Source organism: Callorhinus ursinus, unplaced genomic scaffold, assembly GCF_003265705.2.
Source record: "Callorhinus ursinus isolate GAN/ISIS: 27379988/994484 unplaced genomic scaffold, GSC_fseal_2.0 scaffold1, whole genome shotgun sequence".
Lineage (NCBI taxonomy): Eukaryota > Metazoa > Chordata > Mammalia > Carnivora > Otariidae > Callorhinus > Callorhinus ursinus.
Window position 1 is genome coordinate 31,580,368 of NW_027397063.1, and position 23,100 is coordinate 31,603,467.

Sequence of the window (23,100 nt, forward strand, 5' to 3'; positions counted from 1 at the left end):
GTGTGTGTGTGTGTGTGTGTGTGTGTGTGTGTGTGTGTGTGTGTGTGTGTTTTAAATCAGCTGCAACACCATCTGGGAGCTTGTGAGAAATTCAGAATTCCATCCCAGACTAAGTGAATCAGAATCAGGATTTTATCAGGATTCTGCAGGTGATGAGTATCACACTGAAGCTTGAGAAGCAGCCACTGACCTAAGGTAAGAAAACTGGGGAGGCCATGTCTGGTTTCATCATGTGATGCAAATGTTTTATGCATGGTAGAAAACACAGGAAATCAGAATTCCACTTTATTTTACTATATTGTAAATAAAAAGTGTGCACTTAGATTTTACTAACTCACTATACCATGTCCATAAATACTAAGAGGAATTTCATGGGACACACAGGTTCTGGAAATTTAGAATCTACAACGGCCATCTAAGTCCCTCCCCATTCATAAGGTTACACATTCATCCTTGAAATCATCAGAACTCACCCACCAATTGAATTCACTACTGGTAAGTTTCAATTTCAGAAGTAAACCCTGGTCTAGCTTAAATCTCTAAGGGCTACATGTGAGAATTTCCTCATAATTCAGTATAGGTCTATTTGTCATTTCTATACTTATTCCTGTGTTTTTGGTATATTTTTGTGTTTTAATCACTAAAGCCTCAAAGTGAAGAAGAGAGAATTTTGGCAATGTTCTCCCCAATTGCCTGCTCATAAGGCCTGCCTGAGTTTAAACGCACAGATTCCTAAATGGATTCCTCAATGTTCTTCCCCAGATCACTTTTTGCCCCACCTACTCTCCAAAGAAAGACCTCTTCTTCTATCCCTTGCCTTTCCTCCTCTTTCCGTTTTTATCTTTTACTTTATCGCTGACCTGGAAAAAAAAAATGGAATACTAGTGTCCTATTCTGGCCATACTTAGGCCAGCAGTCTCGTACCCTTGGTTAGCACGATACAGTCACAGCATTAACACAATAAATTATCTTAATGAAGAACATTCAAGTGAAATGTAATTCTGTCATTTCTGCTTTTCTTAGACAGCATCCTTCTCCATCTGTTCTGAATTTAGAGCCAAAGTGTTCTCCAGATAAGTTTAGTATCTGTGGGAATGGATGTGTAAGAGTTCAAAGACTGGCCTCCTGGGGGGATTGTCAAAAACTAGGAAATATGGCAAACCTTCTTCTCTTACACACAAGGGAAAACACACACAAGCACACACACACACAGAACCAAAAGACCCATCTGTGGGAACCCCACATGTGGCATTACAGAGTATAATACCACTCCAGAAACCCCTCTTATTGTCTTTGTATCTTAGAATGAACTCCCAAAACTATCCTTTTTATACTTCTCAAGAGGTGAGATCACTCATTTCCTCTAAAACCTGCCTGGGAAAATCATTGTACTTTCCAAAAACACTCACCATCATATCCCAGCTCCTTTATTGCTGTTCCCAAACACAGAGACACATTTTTATAATGATTTTGCTACTAATCTTCATAAGGAAATAAATTCCAAAATTATATTTTATATATATATATATATACATATATATATATAGAGAGAGAGAGAGAGAGAGATTATGAATGCTACACATTTTACATGACTTTTGGTCTAATAACTTCTTACTCTCTCCAAAACAGAAAATGGAAACTCTGGAGTCTTTCATCACCTTTAATCCTCCTGAACTAGATTAATAAATATTCCTTTTACCTGTACATTTACTCTATGGTACTCTCTTCCCACTCTAAGAATACCATCAAAACAGTTTTATTTCCAGTAATTATTTGTGTTCTGTGTAAACTAATTAGATCAGCCTTGTTAGTGGGTTCTTCAAATGTTCTCTATCCATGCTCTTTTGGTCTATCAAATACTGAGAAAATTATGCTCAAATATGTGCAAAACATGCTAAACAAGGCAATCATTAAAAGTGCAGTGTGAGTTATTGGGAATTTTTATAGCAAAGCCTGCATGGATAAAGCTGAAACATTAGAAGAAATGCTAACAGACTGAAGAAAATAGAACCAACCTTTTCACATCATTAAGTCTTAACCAGTCAGTAACATATTTAGTATTCACTATTCGCAAGGCATTGTACCATTTAGTACAGGCATTTATAAATAAATAAGACAAGACTCCTATAAAATAGTATAAAAGAGGAAATAAGGCACATATCAATTCTGATAGAAGATTCATCTGATAAAATTTCAACAAACAAAAGACTAACAGAACCCAGGGGCAGAGATGTCTTCTAACCAGGTTAATTAAAAATGCCCGCAGAAGAAGTGAGAGTCTCGAAGGGTGAGTAGAATCAGGACAGAGAAAAATAGAGAAAGAATATATTTTACAAAAGTGAGACAGCAATAAAATTGTGGCTTGTTCGAGAAAAGAGAAATTTTCTATTTTAGTTGGAATATACAGTCCATAAGATGTCTGGGTTATGTTTCAAATAAGGGGATTGTTATGGGCTAAATTGTGTCCCCCTTAAAATTCTTATGTGAAGTCTAACCCCCAGTACCTCAGAATGGGACTATTTTTGGAGATAGGACCTTAACATGGTAAGTTCAAATCAGGCCACTAGGCCTGATCCTGAGCTCTAACCCAGTCTTACTGGTGTCTTTATAAGAGGACATTAAGACACAGAGAAGAGATGCCAGGGGTTTCTGGGCACAGAGGAAAGGCCACATGAGGGAACAGGGCGGAGGCGGCCATTTGTGAGCTGAGGGAGGACAGGGACACTCAGGAGAAACCAAACTGCTGACATCTTATCTTGGACTTCCAGCCTCCAAAACTGTAAGAAAATAAATTTCTGTTGTTTAAGCCACTCAATCTGTGGCATTTTGTTATGGAAGCTGTACCAGATTAATTCAGGGATGTAATAGAAAAAAAAAAAAGAATGATGTCTGTTTGTCTTTGATTAGCCTTTGAAAGCTGCCACACGTGTACATACAGTCTTTCAAAGCTTTTACTATTAAATCTCAATTTCAGCTGGTTATTAACATGAAAACCCTCAACACTTCTTCCTTGTTGTTATTATTCTGCCAGTCCATTTTTACCCATAACAGGGCTCCAAATATTAAAACATCTAAACCTAATATTGTTCCAACCATATCAGGTCTCCAACAAAAATCTTCTACTCAAGAAAAGATCACAAATTATCTATCTATCTATCATCTATCTATATAATGAATATGAGTTAATGGGACATGTATGAAAATATGAATACAGACAAAATATTTATAGATCTATTGCATAATCCTAATTCTAGAAGGTAAAGCATGAGTTGTTTTTGTTTTTTTTAGAAAGAAAGAATGAGTGGGGAGGAGGGGCAGATGGAGAGGGAGAGAGAGAATCTTAAGCAGGCTCCACACCGAGCATGGAGCCCAACGAAGAGCCCCATGTGGGGCTCAATGCGGGGGGAGGGGAATGGGGGGTGCCTGGTCTCATGACCCTGAGATCATGACCTGAGCCGAAATCAAGAGTCAGATGCTTAACCAACTGAGCCACCTAGATGCCCCTGAGGTTTTAGAATTCTTTATAAGTATTTGGTTGGAGATTGAGTTCTGTCCTTGATCAGGCTTCCCAACCAGTTATACCAGTTAAGGTTTCTAAAGAGTGATCTGTAACTTAATCATGCTCAGGGATAAGTGAGGAGCATGGTATTCATCTCCCATTCTCCTGCCACCTATAAAAAGTACATCATGCTTAAATACAAATAATAAAACAGCATGACTTACACAGCTTAGCCTTGGTTTCAAATAATTTATCTATTAATTCAATATTCAAATATTCATCTAAGCTGCTAGAAGTTTTAATTTGTGAAAGCAATATATATCAGAAACGCTACACTAACTTGTATTTTTATTACAAATTTTTGTTCAGTCTTATGTTCTATCCCTATAAAAGACTCAGTCATTTACTGAAGGACTGAAGCTAGTCCTCCTGTTTGTTTCATTTCTCATAGTAGTTTGGTATTCCGTAAAGAGTGCATATTGTATAAATATGGAAAACGTAAACTATAGCCAGAAAGTGTCATTGGTGTCCATTTTATTATAAAAGCAAATGAATAAGGAGTAATTAAAAGATGGCTGAAGAGGGATCAATGTTGAGAATGTGCCATAAACAAGGCTTATGATCGATTCAACTACGTGCCCTTGAGGTGTAAAGAGGGGGGGATAAGGTCAGAGAGATCTTTCAAACTTACTCATAAACCAATAAACCTTAAACTCCTTATGATTCTAATGAAACAACAAAGGATACAATTTAGGCAGTTTAATTTGTTGGGACAGTAAGATGAATGTTACCGTAAATATCGATTCTGTCATATCCTCTTCCACTCTTAGATGTTCTAGAAAAAAAAGAAAAGTTTAAACAGCAAATCTTTTTTCTTTTTTTAAAGCAGATATACAAAATTGAAGACAATACTTGGAGTACTTGGAAAAACTACTTGGATAAAAGACCATTTTTATAATTCATATTACTCTGTTTTCTTTCATTTTATTATGCAATGATTTGATGAAATTCATAAATTTTGCTTTTTATAGTTGAGAAACTGACAGATGTATTTGGCTGCAGAAATATTTCTGAACTTGTTCCAAAAGGGTATAGAAAAGAAAACGTTTGACATATATATATCTTCATGGGGGTTTCAGAAAACACATTTCTTGGCATAACAAGTTAAGTTTTCAAGTCAAAATTTAAGTAATCTCTACATCCAATATGAGGCTGGAACTCATGACACCGAGATCAAGATTCACATGCTCCACAGACTGAGACAGCCAGGTGCCCCTCAAGTCAAAATTTAAAAGAATAACCCCCGTAATGCATGGTTCTTTTTTCTCAACAAGATAGAGATCTATTTAAGTACAGAGCATTTACATTCTTATTGACAAAAAACAAAAAGTGAGCACAAATTCTGTGCAAAATAAAGCCTTTTAAATTATGTTTCAGCAAGTGTTCATTATCATCATCAACAAATGGTTTTCAAGGATTCACCAGGAGTGAAACTAAGTGTGGGGTTTCTGGTTAGATGAAGGCATCAGATATAATATCTTAAAATTAGACATACGTTTCTTAATTACAGGAAACAGAATAGCCTATTCTATGTAGTTTGAGCTCCAGTGGATTAACGGAGGTTTGCGACCTCATAGTATTGTAAGAAGACTATAGGGTGAGCTTCCAGAAGGAACTCCCCAAACTTCATTGCACAACTGTCTGCTCAGGGAGTTCTGCTGCTAGGGGACCCAGGGGCAGCCAACCTCTTCCTCCACCTATACCAGCAGCAAGAAGAGAGATGGCACTGATGCCCCCTGAAGCTCACACCCAATTCAAACTCTCGCATGGATAGGTCTACTTTGTGAGGCCTAAGTAACACCACACATTGTCATCTTGAGAAAGGTAACTAACAATTTGAGAATATAAAGAACTGTCTAAATTGGGGGGGATAGTATTTAAAAAGATTGGTGTAGCCACTAATGGCAAATGTCTTATTTCCATATACCACCGATTTATAGGTCATTAGCGTTGCCAGATTTTTTTATACACAATGGTATATAAACATCTACTAAAGTTCTTTTTTTTTTAAGATTTTATTTATTTATTTGACAGAGAGAGACACAGCGAGAGAGGGAACACAAGCAGGGGGAGTGGGAGAGGGAGAAGAAGGCTTCCCGCGGAGCAGGGAGCCCGACGCAGGGCTCGATCCCAGGACCCTGAGACCATGACCTGAGCCGAAGGCAGATGCTTAACGACTGAGCCACCCAGGCGCCCCATCTATTGAAGTTCTATACTAATTATCCACTCTGGTTCTAAGAAAGAATGATACATGGAGGGAACTAGGGAGGTCTAGAAAAGGTCTTCTCTAGAGAAGGTCATAAAATATTGTCTATTATTAACTCTTGAGTAGTATTATCTTAAATTTTATCTACAATGTATTTTACACTTTCTCCAACCAACTAAAGTGTTAAGGGTGCTTCTAAGTAGCTTAAACCAAATAAGAATATAAAAATGAGCATTTTTTAAAGTAACCAATTTTATAATTTCCAGTCCAGTAAGAAAATGTCTATGTAAATATTGCCAGTGTTTGCTTCTCTTATGAAGGAAATAAAAGTAGCCATAATTGTTTTTTTGATAAACTCTATAAAGCCTCTACCACCTTCCTCCTGTCTACTTGTAATGATAATGTTTAAGTGAGTCAGCTGAGATACAAATATTAATTTATTTCAGCAGAGGAATAAATGTGAACAATATTAGAAAACAAGATCTGATGGGTCTGAAATACACAATTTATTGCATGCTTCTACCTGCCAGGTGTTTACTGGACACTGTGGTGAGTAACCTCAGGTCACTGTGCTCAAGCCATTTACAGACAGTATAGTAAACATTCATTTCCAAAACAGGCAGTATGTGTATGAACCATGAGGAGACATGGTTCATGTACAGAAGAAGGAAGTAATCAATGCTTTGGCCTTCATGGAAGAGATGGTGCCTCAGCAATGTCTTAAAAGATAAGTAGAATTTCAGCAATCCAGAAACATATGTCATATCAGTAAAATGAGTTCTGCCAATGTATTATCCCTTCTGGGTAAAAATGTAGGAGACTTGGCAAAATAGACAGCCTGTCAACCAATGATGTAAATGCTAATCATTTTACATAGATTTGGGCACTTCCCAGCTCCTTTCCATTCATATTACATAGACTAAGATATTCTTTGAGAAGCAGAAGCACAATACTCTTAAATCGGGCCAATAAGGGGGAAAAATCCTGCTTTTGTTGTTTAATATAAAAGAGAATAAAATTTCCATTGAAAAGATAACCACTTAGGAAAGAGTGGCTTTCCTACCACTCCTAATGGCAAGTGGACAGTAAGTGCTTATAGAAAGCATATATCTCTCTATGCACTTTTTGTGATAATACATAAACAATATGATTAAACTATGGAATGGAGTATAAGGCTTGAGGGAGGCTCAGCCTTAATAGGATAAGAAGGAAAATATAAGAATTATTTTAAAGGAGTAGTAAAGAGAGTATGACACAGGAACCCAGAGACAGCAGGAAAAATATACATGAAACTAATAGATTCCTCCACCACCTCCCCCAGGGAATGGAAAAACGAGATCAGTTCTGACGGTAAAATCACAAGATAAGCAGATAGAGGAAAAAGCTTAGTTGATAGAACAAGGAGCGCCTCAAGCTTTGGGTATTTTGTAACAAAAATTCCTTTAAACTAAAAGAGTGTTTCAACATTCTGAAATTTCCAGTATTTTATAATCATTCTTCCTGTTATTATCCAAACCAAATACTTTAGGTCCTTATCACACATGATGTAATCTAGTCCAATAATTTCCATTTAACTTGAAGAAAACTCCAAGTAGAGAAAGACAAGGGCATGTGGATAGCAGCGGCTCCATTTGTCTGAGTGGGCTTAACAATAAGCTTAGAATTCTGCATGAATATTGTTAGGTAACCTTTTCTAGCTCTCCTCCTTGCAACTGGACAGGACAAAGAGAAACCAAGGGCATAACCAAAAACAAGCTGAAGTGGCAAAGTTGTGAGATCCCAATATTGTTTGTACCTTCAATTTATCTGTGGCTCTGTCCAGATTTGGGCGGTGCCTGCCAAGTAGTCTGTGGTGTTAGACTCCAGACTCAGTAGGGAGTCTGGAGCATAAATCATTAATTGAGGCTGCATTATGGACTGGACTATAGTAATATGTTTATCAATATATTAAAAATATATAATGTACTTTGTGTACAATTCCTATTCTGCTCCTAAAATATTTACTGTCTCCATCAGATTTAACTCAAAAAATGCAGGTTGAAGGCCTACAAAAGAGGGACGATTAAGAAGATGAGTTAGCACCGTCATGTTTCGGTAATGACCACGGTGAGATACCAACAAACCAACTCCCTGGTAACTGTTAGTTGCAAATGGGATGCTTCTGAAATCAACTACCCCACTATGAAGGGGTCTGCTTCCCCCTGCTGGAAGCATCCAAGAGCTGCATCTACTTCAGGAGTTCCTTGCAATCACCTCATCACCAATGCTAGTAAAAGCTGACGTTTATTGTGTGTTGCTCAATAAATGGATTTAGTACATGAAAATGGTAATAAATTGCCTCTTCGCTCCTGAGCATGACTAAATCTTGCTTCAGCTCCTGAAGATGTGCCTATAATACTGTCTGGGCCTCTCTTTAACCACAGCACATGTAATGACACGCTCAATTCCATGAAATAACATGGTTGAATACTTTTAATATTTGAAAAGTACTCTATGGGCCCCCAGCCTATCTTCAGTATGTGCCCACATGTCCTACTTACCCTCAAAACCCACAATCACATGCAGAATCTCTAACTTCTAAAGAGAAAGATCCTTATATGCCTTCTCTGAATATCACGTCATCTTTCTTCCTAGATCATTTATTTAATATTTCTTTTCTTCCAGACAGAAAAACCTCAGGGTCCTGGGGAGGCCTTTTTTCTTTAACCAATTATGTGTGTATTTCATTATAATACCTCCTATAGTAACTGAAATGCCATAGCCAAACTCTTTCCATATCTAGATAGATTATATACATATATATAATTCACACAGACTGGAAGTCAACTGAATTTTTCTAAAACAATTTTATACAAAGCCACCAAAAAAATTCATCAATTTTCACATATATATGATATACTCTAATATTTTATGGCCAAAGTTGGGATTGAAACTGAACTTAATAAACCCTCAAGGACTGAATATCTCCTGAAGTTTCTGAATAAGTAACATATCTTCATTATCGCTGGTAGTCATTTGGATGTTTTCCAGTTGTCATCAGGAAATGAGGTACATCCTCAGGAAGATAATTAAAAGAAAACTGTAATATAATTTTCTATAACAGTAATAAACACAGATAATGAATATTGAAGACAAATTGGTGCTTTGAAATTAAATTTGTTTTCCAAATAGAATGTATTTGTCACAGAAGAAGTTTTGTTTCAGAGAATGAAACATCTAAGATGAAACTGATCTCTGGTAATTCATGGCAGATAGGAAAAACAAGATCTCAGGTTTGAGATTTTAATAGATTAATATCACATGGGAACAACTGATTAAAAACACAACATTTTCAAATTTGGGGGACCCAAGGTGAATATATTCTTTATAAAACTATGTCCCCAAATTACTAAAAGTTTATGAGAATAATGTTTTGTCTCATTTCATTATTCATTGATCAGCACAAGCTGATGCTATTTTCTATAAGTAATAATACCTGTAGATGACCTTCAACTTGACTTCATAATTTTCTTATTCCAACATATGAAATATGAAAGTTTACAGTACAGATACCAGAATTCAAAATAGGCAAGAATCTAACATTATGAGATCAGAACCCAAAATCAAAAATTATCTAAAATTACTCTGACAGTCTCATGCAGACTTGTGTTCTGAGATTTTTCAGCTCTGCTGATATAAGCAGAGATTCTTTACGAGCTTTATTTTGGCATAACCATGCAATTAAAATTGGCCAATAGATGCTGATACAAATAATTCTTTTTTTTTTTAACATTCTTAGTTTATTGATCCTCTCATGAAAAATCTGCACAACCACCACAGATAAAGCCACTGCAGCATCTTTACTCCTTCTGTTGTCCAATCTCCAGCTCACTTTTTGCCAGCACCAACGTTGGCTTTTGCAGTCCCCCTGACTTTCTTCATTCTGTTCTTACGTTCCTTTCGCTGTTTTCTTGATGTCTTTTTCTTCTCATACAGGTCATGTCTTGCGAGTCTGTGTTTGGGTTCATTTATCTTTGCATAATCCAAAGAATCATAAATCATGCCAAAGCTGGTTGTCTTGCCACCACCAAAATGGGTTCTGAATCCAAACACAAATATGACATCTGGTGTGGTCTTGTACATTTTGGCTAGTTTTTCCCGAATTTCTGTCTTAGGTACCGTTGCCTTTCCAGGGTGAAGAACATCAGTGACCATCTGTTTCCGCTGAAGTAGTCAGTTAGTCATGAATTTCCTGGTCTGGGTAGTTACTGTGTCGTTCATGATGGCGGCAAGGCTTCAAGCAGCCGGGGAGGAAAAAATGACACAAATAATTCCTAGAGAGTCTAGGATTCACTAACTTCTCTGATGGCAGTTTTGTCTTTTTGTTTTTTTTTTTTTTTTTTAATATCCTGGTAGCATTTTATGTTTTTTCTTTTTACTCAGTATATTCAAGGACTATGATTTCCATATCTGGGAAATATTTAGATTTTTAATTTTCGACAAGTCTTAACTTTTTCATTTTAAAGATTTTATTTATTTGACAGAGAGAGACACAGCGAGAGAAGGAACACAAACAGGGGGGAGTGGGAGAGGGAGAAGCAGGTTTCCTGCCGAGCAAAGAGCCCGATGTGGGACTCAATCCCAGGACCCCGGGTTTAGATCAACCTCTTTATAAAAAGAAATGACAAATTATATACGTTGTTAAATGTTAGGGGAATATCTGCGTCCATAACGAAGTATCCAGATTAAAGAAAAATAGTACATTTAAATTAATACACAGTATTTCATTTTCCCACTCAAGTTATTTTTAATAGGCCAGGATTAATTATAATTATATATGTCAACTTGTTTGATAAAGAGTAACACATTATGGATGAATGAAAATTGTATAGTTTTATTCTTATATTTAAGAACAAGTATTAGCTGAATATTTGGCTAATATATTTCTTGAAACAATAGCAAATATTTGCTGCTTCTATTGCTATACCTCTCACACTTAATGTGGTTTTCTTAAATATCCAGATTATATGACTGCTAGTAAAATTTGACCATATTTCCAATCTATATTTTTTGGGCAAATCTAATGCAAGACTAATTATTTTACAAAATTATGAAATATTGCAAACATACAAAGAGTTCAGAGAATAAGACTTCCTTAGAAGCAAAAGTTACCGTGTGTCATTCTTTGCTTTAGATCACTTTTTTTTTTTTTTCCTTTTTTTTTTTTTTTTTTTTGGTTAAAAGACGTGAAACTTTACCAAGGTAATTAAAATCCACACCTAATCCATCCATTATTGTCAATTTCTTTATAGAAAAAACTAATTTTCTTGAAATTGATGTGTGATCTTCCAATCTTTTTTCATATTTCCTGTATTTATATTTATATATACCTATGTGTATCTCTGTGTGTATAACAGCATGAGATATTATATATTTTCGAATTTTAAAATTCATATGAATAGTGACTTGCTATATATGTATACAAAAACAAACCCAAAATAGGTAAAAAAAAAAAAAAAAAAAAAACAGAAAACAAAATCCTGGGGTGCCTGGGTGGCTCAGGCCATTAAGCATCTGATTCTTGGTTTCAGCTCAGTCATGATCTCAGGGTTGTGAGAAAGAGCCCCTCTTCCAGCCCCATGTCAGGCTCTGCATCGGGCTCTGTGCTGGATGTGGAGCCTGCTTAATATTCTCTCTCTCCTTCCCCCTCTGCTCCTCCCCCTGCTCATGCACACACACTCTCCCCCTCTCTAAAATAAATATCAATAAATAAATAAATAAATAAAATCTTAAAAAAATAGGTTAAAAACCTAAATGCAAGACCCAAAACCATAGAAATCCTGGAGGAGAACACAGGCAGTCATTTCTCTGACATCAGCCATAGCAACATTTTTCTAGGTATGTCTCCTGAGTAAGGGAAACAAAAGCAAAAATAAGCTATTGGGATTACAGCAAAATAAAAAACTTTTGCAGAGCAAAGGAAACCATCAACAAAACAAAATGACAACCTACTGAATGGGAGATGATTTTGCAAATGATATATCTGATAAAGGGTTATTATCCAAAATATATAAGGAACTTATACAATTCAACACCCAAAAAACAATCTAATGATACAATAATTCCACTTTTACCCAAACCAAAAAAAAAAAAAACTAATTTGAAAAGATACATGCACCCCTATGTTTATTGCAGATTTATTTACAATACCCAAGATATGAAACCAACCTAAGTGTTCATCCATAGATGACTGTGTAAGGAAACTGTGGAATATTACACAGCCATGCAAAAGGATGAGATCATGACATTTGAGACAACATGGATGGACCTAGAGGGTATTATGCTAAGTGAAATAACTTTGACTAAGACAGACAAATACCATATAATTCCACTCATAAGTGGAATGTAAAGTAACAACAACCGAATAAGCAAAAAGCAGAATCGGACTTACAAATACAGAGAACAAACTTGATGGCTGCCAGAGGGAGGAAGTGTGGGGGATGGGCAAAATGTGTGTAGGGGAGACAGAGATACAGGCTTCCAGTTATGGAATGAATAAGTCACAGGGATGAAAGACACAGCATAAGAAATAGAGTCAATGATATTGTAATAGTGATATAACAAAACAGATGGTAGCTACACTTGCAGTGAACATAACATAATGTATAAACTTGTCAAATCACTAAGTTGTACACCTGAAACTAATGTAACATAGCATGTCAACCACACTAAAAAAAAAAAAAAAATCATATGAATACTGTCTCACTGCACAAATCACTTTTTTCTTTCCCTATTTCCCACTTAATACAGGCAGGCCATACATTTCAAAAGCTTTATGATATCCTACTTTATGTATATACCATAATTTATTCATTCATTTCTTTACTGAAAGCAACACCATGACCTGGTTGCTATCCCCCTTTCATATACCTTGGTCTTAGGGCTCAGCATCATGAGATAGTGTTAACCACACCCTCTTTCTTGAAACACTCTGTTCTCTTCACTTTCTTGCTACCCACTATGTCCTGAGTTTCCCCAGACCCCTTTTTGTTTTCTCATTTTTTCCTCCCCTTGGATGATTACATATATTCTACTGATTTTGATTACAAGTTGACCAAGGTTTTCTCCTGACCTTCAGACCTGTAACTGGACAAATCCCCTCAGAAATCCCACTGGCAGCCTATGTATATTTTGCTTAAAACTGAATGTTTCTTGTCCACACTTGACCTTTGTCTTGTGTTACTATGTCAGCAGGAGCATGGTCCTTGACTCCATCACCTCCACAACTAATCTATCATGAACTACCGTGCAATTACCTATGTAAATCTTGAATCGAACCACTTTTTCCTGTCTCTAGTCATCACACTTTATCATCCATTTTCTACACTGAATCCTAATAATCTTTCCAAAACCAAATAGGATTACTCAACTTCTTTACCTGACAAGCTTAAGTGGCTCTGTATCATTCTTCAAATCAAATAATCCGATCTCAATGTAACTCATGAAGCCTAACATTTCAATTTCTTCACACACGTATCAGGTTCATATTGACACAGATATTTCCATCAAAATGTTTAAAGATAAAGAAAGTTGAAAATGGAAATTAAATATATTTCTCCTGATATCTTAAATGTCTTTAACTAGGTCTGAGCACAGTACCATACATAAAATAGAAAATCTTAAAAATAGAAAAACAAATTGGATCCCACAGTCTTAGAATGAAGATAAAATAGGACACTGGCCTTGAAGAGTAAATAAAGTTCTTATTTTAAAAATAAATCCTATAAATTACAGGGCAAAAAGTTTCCTTTGAAACCCAAAATGGATGAGTACTTTCTTAAAGCTTGCAAAAATAGTTTGCATTTAATAGAAGTTGATGTGTATCCAACTGAACCAAATAAATTACACAGATTCTATTTTCTTCTTTGATCAGTTTAGTTGTTGGTCAAAGAGATGCAGAAGATAAAGGTTATCTGAATTTAAAGATATTGACATCACTTTTCCATCAATTATATCATTTTTTATGGTTTATTTTGGTTGGCAGAGAAATATGGGCTGGATAAATGACACACTTATACAAATGGAAAACAGATTAAATGACCATAGGAAAAAAGTGAAACAAACAGTAATAAGCTACAGGGAAATTTCAAGAAGTATGAAATAAAAATGACTTCTTCAGGACCCCAATATGTTTAGTGTCTTTATTGATAACTTAGATCAATACATAAAAAGCCCACTTATTAAGCAGTTTCTGTAATATATCTGTGAGGAACAGTGATTTTACATCATTAGAGTGAGAATTAGAAACTGGAACATAAAGCTGAGAAAAATATCCAGAATGCAGCAAAAAGAGAAAAAGAAAAAAAAAAGATATGGAAGAGCTAGTCAGAGAGACCTGGTAGAGATGAGAATTCCAAAGCACATTTAATTAAAGTTCTAGAAAGAGAATAAAGAAGACAGTATAGAAAAAAAAAATACATAGAGTGTTTTCTGAAACTGAAAAAAATATTCAGCTTGAAAAAGAACAAGTCCTACACAGAAAAATAAAAACAAATCCATACTAAACGGACTATAGTTGAACTGCAGAATACCAAAGACAAAGAGAAAACTTCAAAATCAACTGGGGAGAAAAGAGAGATTACCAAAATAGAAACAGTAGACTGACAATATTAGTAACTAGTAGAAAATAATGGAATGATATCTTCAAAGTGTAGAGGAAAAATAACTCAGAAAAATATTCTACATAGATCTTAAATATGATTAAACAGAAGAGAAGTCAACTTTGACGGTTTAAATGCTTGATCTTTGCTAAAAGAACCATTAAGGGACATAGTTCAGCATGGAATAAATTCTCAGAAGGGAAGAGTGATACTTCAGAAACAATGATGAACAAAGAAACGTACACTTAAGTAAACACTGACTATAAAAATAATAACTAAAATGAGAATGATTAGAGTAACAATATTAATGACAAATTTAAGGCATTGATGAAAAATAAAGGTGAAAAAATGCTAAAAATAAGGAAGATGACATAATCATAAAATATGAAAGCATTGTAAGAGAGGGTTATAAAGCATATTGAGGGAAATAGACTGATAAATTTGACCATATTTAAGTTTAAAATTGCCCCCAATTCAGCTAGTCGATAAACAATTACATATAAGATATTTAACAAAATAAAGGTAGTAACTCCAGCCAACGTTACTTAAATGACACTACTAAGGGGTTCCTGGGTGGCTCAGTCAGTTAAGCATCTGCCTTGGGCTCAGGTCATGATCCTGGGGTCCTGGGATGGAGTTCCATGTCAGGTTCCCTGATCAGCAGGGAGTCTGCTTCTTTCTCTGCCTCTGCCCCTTCCCCCGCTCATGTGTGCTCTCTCTCTCAAATAAATAATTTTTTTTAAATAAAAATAAATAAATGACATCACTCAAAGTTAAGTAGCATTAAATTTTACTTAAATTTAAAAGTAAATTATATAAATAAGTGATTATTTTTAATTTTTCTTTTAGTTTTGTTATGCTATGTTTTATTATTTTTTTATCGAGGTATAATTAACATTTAACATTATATTAGTTTCAGGTATATAACATGATTTGATATTTGTATATATTGTAAAATGATCACCACAATAAGTCTAATTAACATCCATCACTATATTTACAAAAAAAATTGTTTTCTTGTAATAAGGACTTTTAATATCTACTCTTAGCAACTTTCAAATATGCAATACAGTATTAACTATAGTTTTGATTTTCTTAAATATTAGATGAGTGCTTAGTACATAGTAGATAGTAATGTGTTTTAAATGAAAATTTGAGAGTGGCTGAAACAATTCAAGTTTAATAGCAAACAATAAAGAAAAAAAGTTATAGCTCAAAGTGCAGCTAATAGCATCACTTTGGTTTTTGTTTTTGTTCTTTTTTTTCTTAATATTTCTACCAAAATTATAAGTTGTATTACTTTTTGGAGTTTACATTTTATAACAAATTTGCAAATGTTATATTTTTTTTATTGAAAACAGATCTGAGTTTCATACCAATGTATTCTAGTTATTTCAAGTTCCAGTGATAATTCCTAGGACTGATTAAAATGAAAAATATTGATAAAAATGATTCTGGTGATATTAAAGTAACAAACTATATTATCATTTTTAAAGGCAGTGAAATAAATCCAAGGATATAATTTAAAAACAAAAACAAACTCTAGTATACAAAGCACACTAAAATGAAAAATGCATGAATAAAATAAATGATATTAATACTTGGTATTGCATAGTTTTCTAATAATGTCAAACTAGGTACCCAGTAATAAAATTTTAATTTTTTTAATCTAATAAATCTTACTGATCAAAAGCACAGATTTCTTAAGGATCTTTTCATTACTTTTTATTGGCATGATAAATTATGAAATAACATTTATATAGTGATAGGAATGCTGGTAAGGTAGAGTATCTTTAAAATTATATATCTGTTTCTGGTACAGAGAAATGGATTTATAGATATTTTGCATCTCAAATTAGTAAAGTTAGATTTAGTCTGTTAGAATAATTGCTACATCTAAATTTCTTATTTTTAAAGAAAAATAAGATGAATATACTGTTAAAAATTTCATGGGTACTAGATTCTACAAAATAAAGATTGCCATTGACCTGATTAGAATGTATTCTCTTTTTATATATTGTGAGCTAGAGATGTTAGATATGCCTCCAGAAACCATATAAGCTTCACAAAATGCTTGATTTTTTAAAATGCTGTAGTTTAAAATGAATGATTTTGAGAACTTTGTTTGAATTTGGTACCAGTTTCTTTGCTGGAAAACAGTCTCTCCTAAAACAATGGTAAACTGAAATATGTAGCTGTTCCTAATTTGTATCAGAACTGGATTTCTGGCAAAACGAAGTAATGCCTCTATAGATTCATTTTCACTTTTCAAAGAAATTAGAAACTTAGTGACTCACAAAGCAGAATATGTTAAAATGTTCAAACTGCCAAAATAATATGAATGCATATTTATCTTAGCTGATACTTAAAATCATATTAGCAGCAGTGTCTGATTCCTTTTACTGCTTCGGTTACTGCTTAATTGGTCTAATATGATTTATCTAATAAAACACAATACAGTAAGCTATTCATTAATTTGTCAGAAATTGCAAAGTCTTAAAACATTGAACTACGTTAAACCTTTTTAAATAAATCTTGAGAAACTAATAGTCAAGCATCAGTTTTAATTGATGCTTATTTTTCCATAACTGTTCATTCAATACCCAGAAAGTTAATAAAAGAAAAATGCCTTTTTTTTTTTTTTTTTTTTTTTTAAGTAGGCTCCATGCCCAGCCCGGAGCCCAATGCAAGGCTTGAACTTACCACCTCAAGATCAAGATCTGAGCTGAGATCAAGAGTCAGATGTTTAACCAAATGAGTCATCCAGGTGCCCCTGCAAAATGCCTTCCTAAATGCAATTTCTCTTTGATCTCTTTTAGCAAATATTTACAAAGAAAAAAAAAACCACACTGTGATTAGACTTTCGATGTATAAACTGATATAGCCAGTGTCTCGACTTCCTTAAGGAGGCTTAAGCTCCTTAATTAGAAGTCATGTTTTACCTCATCCAAACATGAGTCTAACTTTTGAAGTTGATAAACATCAGAAGCCTCCAAGAATAGAGCCAAAACACTAAAAAATAAATTTAAAGATATCAGTTCAGAACTACTTATCTACAATCATATAAGAAAACTTTACAGTCATAATTAACAGTTTAAACAAGGATGGAGTTTTAGAGATCTTCTTGGGATTTAAAGTGTCTTTAAGCAATAGAGCCAACTCTTATTTGAAATCCCCATTTACCTGGTTCAGTCAGTTAAGCATCCGATTCTTGATTTTGGCTCAGGTCATGACCACAGGGTAGTGAGATCAAGCCCCACATCAGGCATGGAGTCTGCTTAAGATTCTCTCTCTCTCTTCCCCTCTGTCCATCCCTCCCCCTCCACTCTAAGTAGTTACAAATCCTGGATCTCTACTGTATCAACATGTGTCATTCTCCAACCCTCTTCCAAAGAACTGCCCAAATTCTATGGCTTTCATGAACATGGTTTGAAAACCATGGAATCCCATTTTCTGAAAACATTAAAGACAGAGTGTTAAATAATGGCAGGCTCAGGACTAGAATTCTTGTCTTCAACTTTATTCTCATTCTTTTTATTAGCGAGACTTCATCTCAAGGAAGCAGTGCGATATAAGTCATTTTAAGTATGGGTTTCAGACCTGAACAAACCTGAATTCAATCCTGGCTCCACGACTGGGAGGAGATGGCTTATGAGAAGGACTCACCACAGTATTTCTACATATCGAGTGTTCAAAAAAATATTAGGCCTTATTACCATTAACTCAAAGCTTAACACACTGTACTTGGGTGCCAAAATTTCAAAGTTACAAAAATGTTTCAACAATTGAAAGGGGAGGAACAGGGCAATTTGAGAATTATATAGATGAAATAAAAATGAAACACCATTCTTCATACAAAGGGATTTAAGAAAATGGAAGCAGGAATAAACACAGAGCAAAAGAAGGGAACTAGAATTTAAAGATATCTAAACAAGTCAGGCATCTTGATGATTTAAGTACAAAAATATGCCTTGGTCGGAGTTCCCATAATCTTCTATTAGCTGAAGTCCTGCCCAACCTTTCTAGAGTTCATTTCTGATGTTTTGGTTTTTGTCTTTTGTTTTAATATGTGCTGAAACCTTTCCCCCACCTCTGCCCCTGCCATTACCAATGATCAGAAAAGGGAGAAAGGTCTGCCTGATTTGGTTCTATTTCAGGGAGCTGGCTGTCCCCTGTGCAGAAGCTGTTCTTGATCCATCGCTCAAATGGTGACCACTGATATACAATGCAGCTGACAATTCTGCAAGGGGGTTTGACTAACTCTGATGAAAAGTGATCCTGAAAAGAAGACCAGAGCCAAGACTTAAGGTTTTCTCAGTTCCTTTACAGATTCATGCTGTGATAGACACATCTTGCTAGATATCAAAGCAATCTTCCTACATGAAGAGGCCTCATGTACTATAGCTTTTAGAGATGACTAAATCACTAGACAGTTCACAAACACTTGCTGTTTCCCAGGGCATAAAGTAAACTTGGTTGAGCTGAAGGAGAATGGTGTGTGGCATCTACTCCTTCACAAATGCTAAACTACCATTCAGCACATTTTCTCTTCAGACGAATGCCATGGTTAGCACATTCATTTTATTTTCCTTTACTTTACTTCCTTACTCCATGCTCCCTGGCCTTTTTCTACCAATTGGCTTTGGCTAGGACCACAGAGTTGGGAGTCCCAGCCAAATCTCCCATAGCTGGGGTATACCTTTTTACTAAAGCACTTTTAGCATCAGGTTGCACACATACACACATACCCATGTATAAAAATGGGCAAGTTCAGATGTACAGGAATACAAGGGAGGAATAATTATGACTGAATGTGGTTAGTAATTCCAAGGAAAAGGCGATAATTAATCTGAGTTTTGATAATTTAGCATAGTTTCATAAATGAGAAAACTATCATGAAAATTAAATCCAGAAAATGAATCCTATTTCTTAGAAATCAATAAAAGTTGTTAACTATTTCAGAAAATCATAATACAAACATTCACACTACTCAAGGTATTTGAATCATTAATACAAGACAATTGTGAATCCGCATGTTTCACTCATGGTGCAAACATGCAACTATTTCACTATGTGTTCTTATGAAGTCTTGCTAAGACCTTTAGATATTGAAATACTTATTATTTCCTTATAAATTAACATTTTATATTGATTAGATAACAAGGCATAATATTGGCATTTGGAAATTATGTAGGTGGGTTGTATTATCTATGAATTTCATTTCAGGATAGCGGAAAGGGAATTACAAAATATTTGTTATTAAAAAAGAATCTGATAGGGCTGAGAACTGTCCCAAGTGAACCAACACAATTACTGCTAAACAAATTTTCTGGTTATGAAAGTGATACAGGCTTTTTACTAGTTTCCTAAGGCTGCTGTAAAAAAAAAAAAAAAAGCACAACAATGAATCACGGAACACTACATCAAAAATTAATGATGTAATGTATGGTGATTTACATAACAATAAAAAATTTTTTAAAATGAGCAGGTTAAAAGGTTAAGGGACTGCCTGCAGCTCAGGTCATGATCCTGGAGTCCTGGGATCGAGTCCCGCATTGGGCTCCCTGCTGAGCAGGGAGTCTGCTTCTCCCTCTGACCCTCCCCCCTCTCATGCTCCCTCTATCTCATTCTCTCTCTCAAATAAATAAATAAATAAACTTAAAAAAAATGAGCAGGTTAAAAAAAAAAAAGTACCACAGATTGGGCAACTATAAACAACAGAAATTTCTTTCACCGCTGTAGAGGTTAGAAGCCTGATATCAGGGTGGTGGCATGGCTATGATCCCTCAAGAAACTTCTAAGGGAAAATCTTTTTTTGCCTCTTCCAGCTTCTGGTAACCCCAGGCATTCTCTCGTTTATAACAGCATAACTCAAATCTCTGCCTTGTCTTCACATAACAATATCCCCTCTTACTGTGTCTTCTCTTCTTACGACCACATCAATTATATTGGATTAGTGTCCACTCTAAGGATCTCATCATAACTTGATTACGTCCACAAAGACTCTATTTCCAAATAAAATCGCATTCACAGGTACTGGGGGTTAGGACTTCAATCTATTTTTTTGGGGTAGGGGGAGAATCCAACCCGTAGTAGATTCATTTTAAAAATACAGAAAGTACAGACTATTTCCAAGTAATTCTTCCTGCAAATAAACTTGAACATAATTTTTTGCCACAATATTTTTCTATTTCTTTAGAAGTGAAATATGGAGAAATATTTTTAAGTACAAATTAGATTAATATATTTAAGCTCTTACTGCATACAAATTGCTTTACAGAAAAGTTGTGCTGTTTATGCCCTAGTCAATAGTGTAAAGTTCATGTCAAATCATATGCCCTCCAACATTGCTCATAGCCTCGACCTATCAACCTACTGAAGTCTGGGGTTTCTACATATTTATTTGGTTACTTACACAATTAATGAAAGTAAGCTAGTACTGACAAATGTCATATTATGAAAGAATAAATCAGCCTAATCTTAATTAGTACATGGTGATTCTGAGGGACAGATTTTCCATGGTAATACTGGTATACCATTTGCTATTACAAATTGAAACAAGTAAAACCTCTAGAGAATTTTATAAACTGGAAACAAAACTGAAAAGTGAACATTCATTTACTTAATGCTAAGGTTTTTTACAAAACTTAAATATAATTTTAATACCAATAGGTCACTTTTCTTCCTGAAAATATAAATATATAGGATATACCTGTATCCTATTGGTTCTGCTCACCTAGAGAACCCAGACTTATACAGAAGGCTAGCAGCAGAGAATTCAGCCAAGGTCATACCACAAGAACAGTACGATTAAGGTACCACTACACAGGTATCCTGACCCTTGGACACATGCCTCTCCTGCCATACCACCATGAACACGGATATTGATCATGATCATTACTGTACTTGTGACTCTGCTGTGGCCACAGTGAATACTCTTCAGCTGTCTTAACATCTTGGTTAAGTGCAAAGTCTCATATGGAAGCATCTAGTTAACCAGTGCCAGAGGGTGGGGAGAGGAAATGCTCAGCCCCCTTCATTTTCTGTAGGGAAAGGACAAGCCCAACTTGTCACCAAAGACTACACCAGGGAAATTCCCTCAAACTATAAAAGGAATTCAGATTGTGCTCAGCAAAATAGACGCCAACATCAACTACTGTGGCATTCAGGGTACCTGGAAAGACTTTACCTATCTCCTCAGCTTCATTTCCCAAAATTTCTCATGATACTTCTCCCCCATTGAAGGGTGTCTATATATGTTCTTTCCTCCTTTGCCTACCTCTTAGTAATCATTCATATCTCAGGTCAGTATCATTTCCCTAGGAAAGGACCCACACACTAAGGTAAAAGATGCTTTTATATACTGACAGCACCATATAACTTCCTTTTTACCACTGATTGTATTTATAATTTTATGTTTGCTTTTATGATTCATTAACATCCACCTCCTGCCCTAGACTATAAGATACATGAATTATGTAGTCATGTCTATTCTTGCTCATTTTTACAATCACATGGTTCACATGGAATGACAAATTACTGGGGGGAACTCAAGAATGAGATATTAAAAGCCATAAGAAGTACTTTTCAGTGAAGTTTAATAGTAAAGAATAAGGTAAACTTTGAATAAGTAAAGCATGTGCTGGATTTCTAGGAAGTAGAGGAAAACCTGGCTAATTTGTAGGAAGGCAATCAGTGAATGCCTTCCTCTGATTTTCCAAGAAGGTTCTGTCTTTTTGGCATGTCAGTTCTGATGAGACTGGAAATATAACTTCTGAAATGTTCTTTTTTGATTATAATCTGGAAAGGGTCTGTTGCTATAACAGATACATAGGAAGATGAATTTTTCCTGGTCAGGTTATAGACACTTTTAGGAGCCAGCAGTAATATTTCTAGAGTTACTTCAGCAATTCAGTATAAAGGTAATCTACTGTTGATATCTCGGTCCTGGAGAATTCTAGAAATTATACACACTGGAATTCTGAATTACTCCTGAAGTTGAATAAAACTTCCACTAACCAGAGAACTTGGCAGGAAGATTTCCACTGAAGGCACAGAGAACAGAGGTAGTGATATGGAAAGTTTCTCTCTTCCTCAAATTCAAGTTATGTGTGTATGTGTGTGTGTCTAAACATGTATACATATACAAATACATATGTGTATATATGTATGTATATAGCATATATATAAACATTTATAATAGGTTTCAAATATATGTTTAAATATTTTAGGTCACCAAGAAGCATCTGAAGGAATTCTCAAACTGGTGTGCTAAAAAGAACATTTCCAGCATCAAAATTTTTCTTCCTCTGCCTCATTCACCTATTTTAATTATATTCTACCTGAAAGATGATATATATTCTGAGGATGTCATCATGAGTTTTATTTTCAGTTAATTGAACTCTACTGTGACTCAAGCATAAGCTCTTTTCCCGATTCTTTCGGAAAACACTTTCATAGATATTAAGACTAATGATGAAAAGTCCTTCCAATACCTAAGAGAAATCAATTCTGAACAAGTTAAAAAGAAAAAAAGCAAATAACCAAAGTTCTAACAACAACAACAAAAAAAATCAATGTCACCAGTAATACTGAAACATGTTGCTTATAGGAGGTTGAATATTATAACAAAATGGAAAGTGACACAGAAAGTTTCAAGATTTAGAGTTTCTTTAGTAAATATCATAATAAACAAG

General features: G+C 34.9%; 1 protein-coding gene and 1 pseudogene across 1 annotated transcript in view; both read right to left on the reverse strand.

Annotated features, from left to right (window-relative positions):
- The window catches only part of POU1F1 (POU class 1 homeobox 1), a 288,931-nt gene that overhangs the window by 202,085 nt on the left and 63,746 nt on the right, over positions 1–23,100 (reverse strand). The window contains exon 2 of the mRNA XM_073892122.1: positions 4,291–4,334. The gene's annotated coding sequence lies outside the window, so the exon portion shown is untranslated. The remainder of the gene's footprint in view (positions 1–4,290; positions 4,335–23,100) is intronic.
- Positions 9,528–10,025, reverse strand: LOC112821130 (small ribosomal subunit protein eS24 pseudogene; annotated as a pseudogene).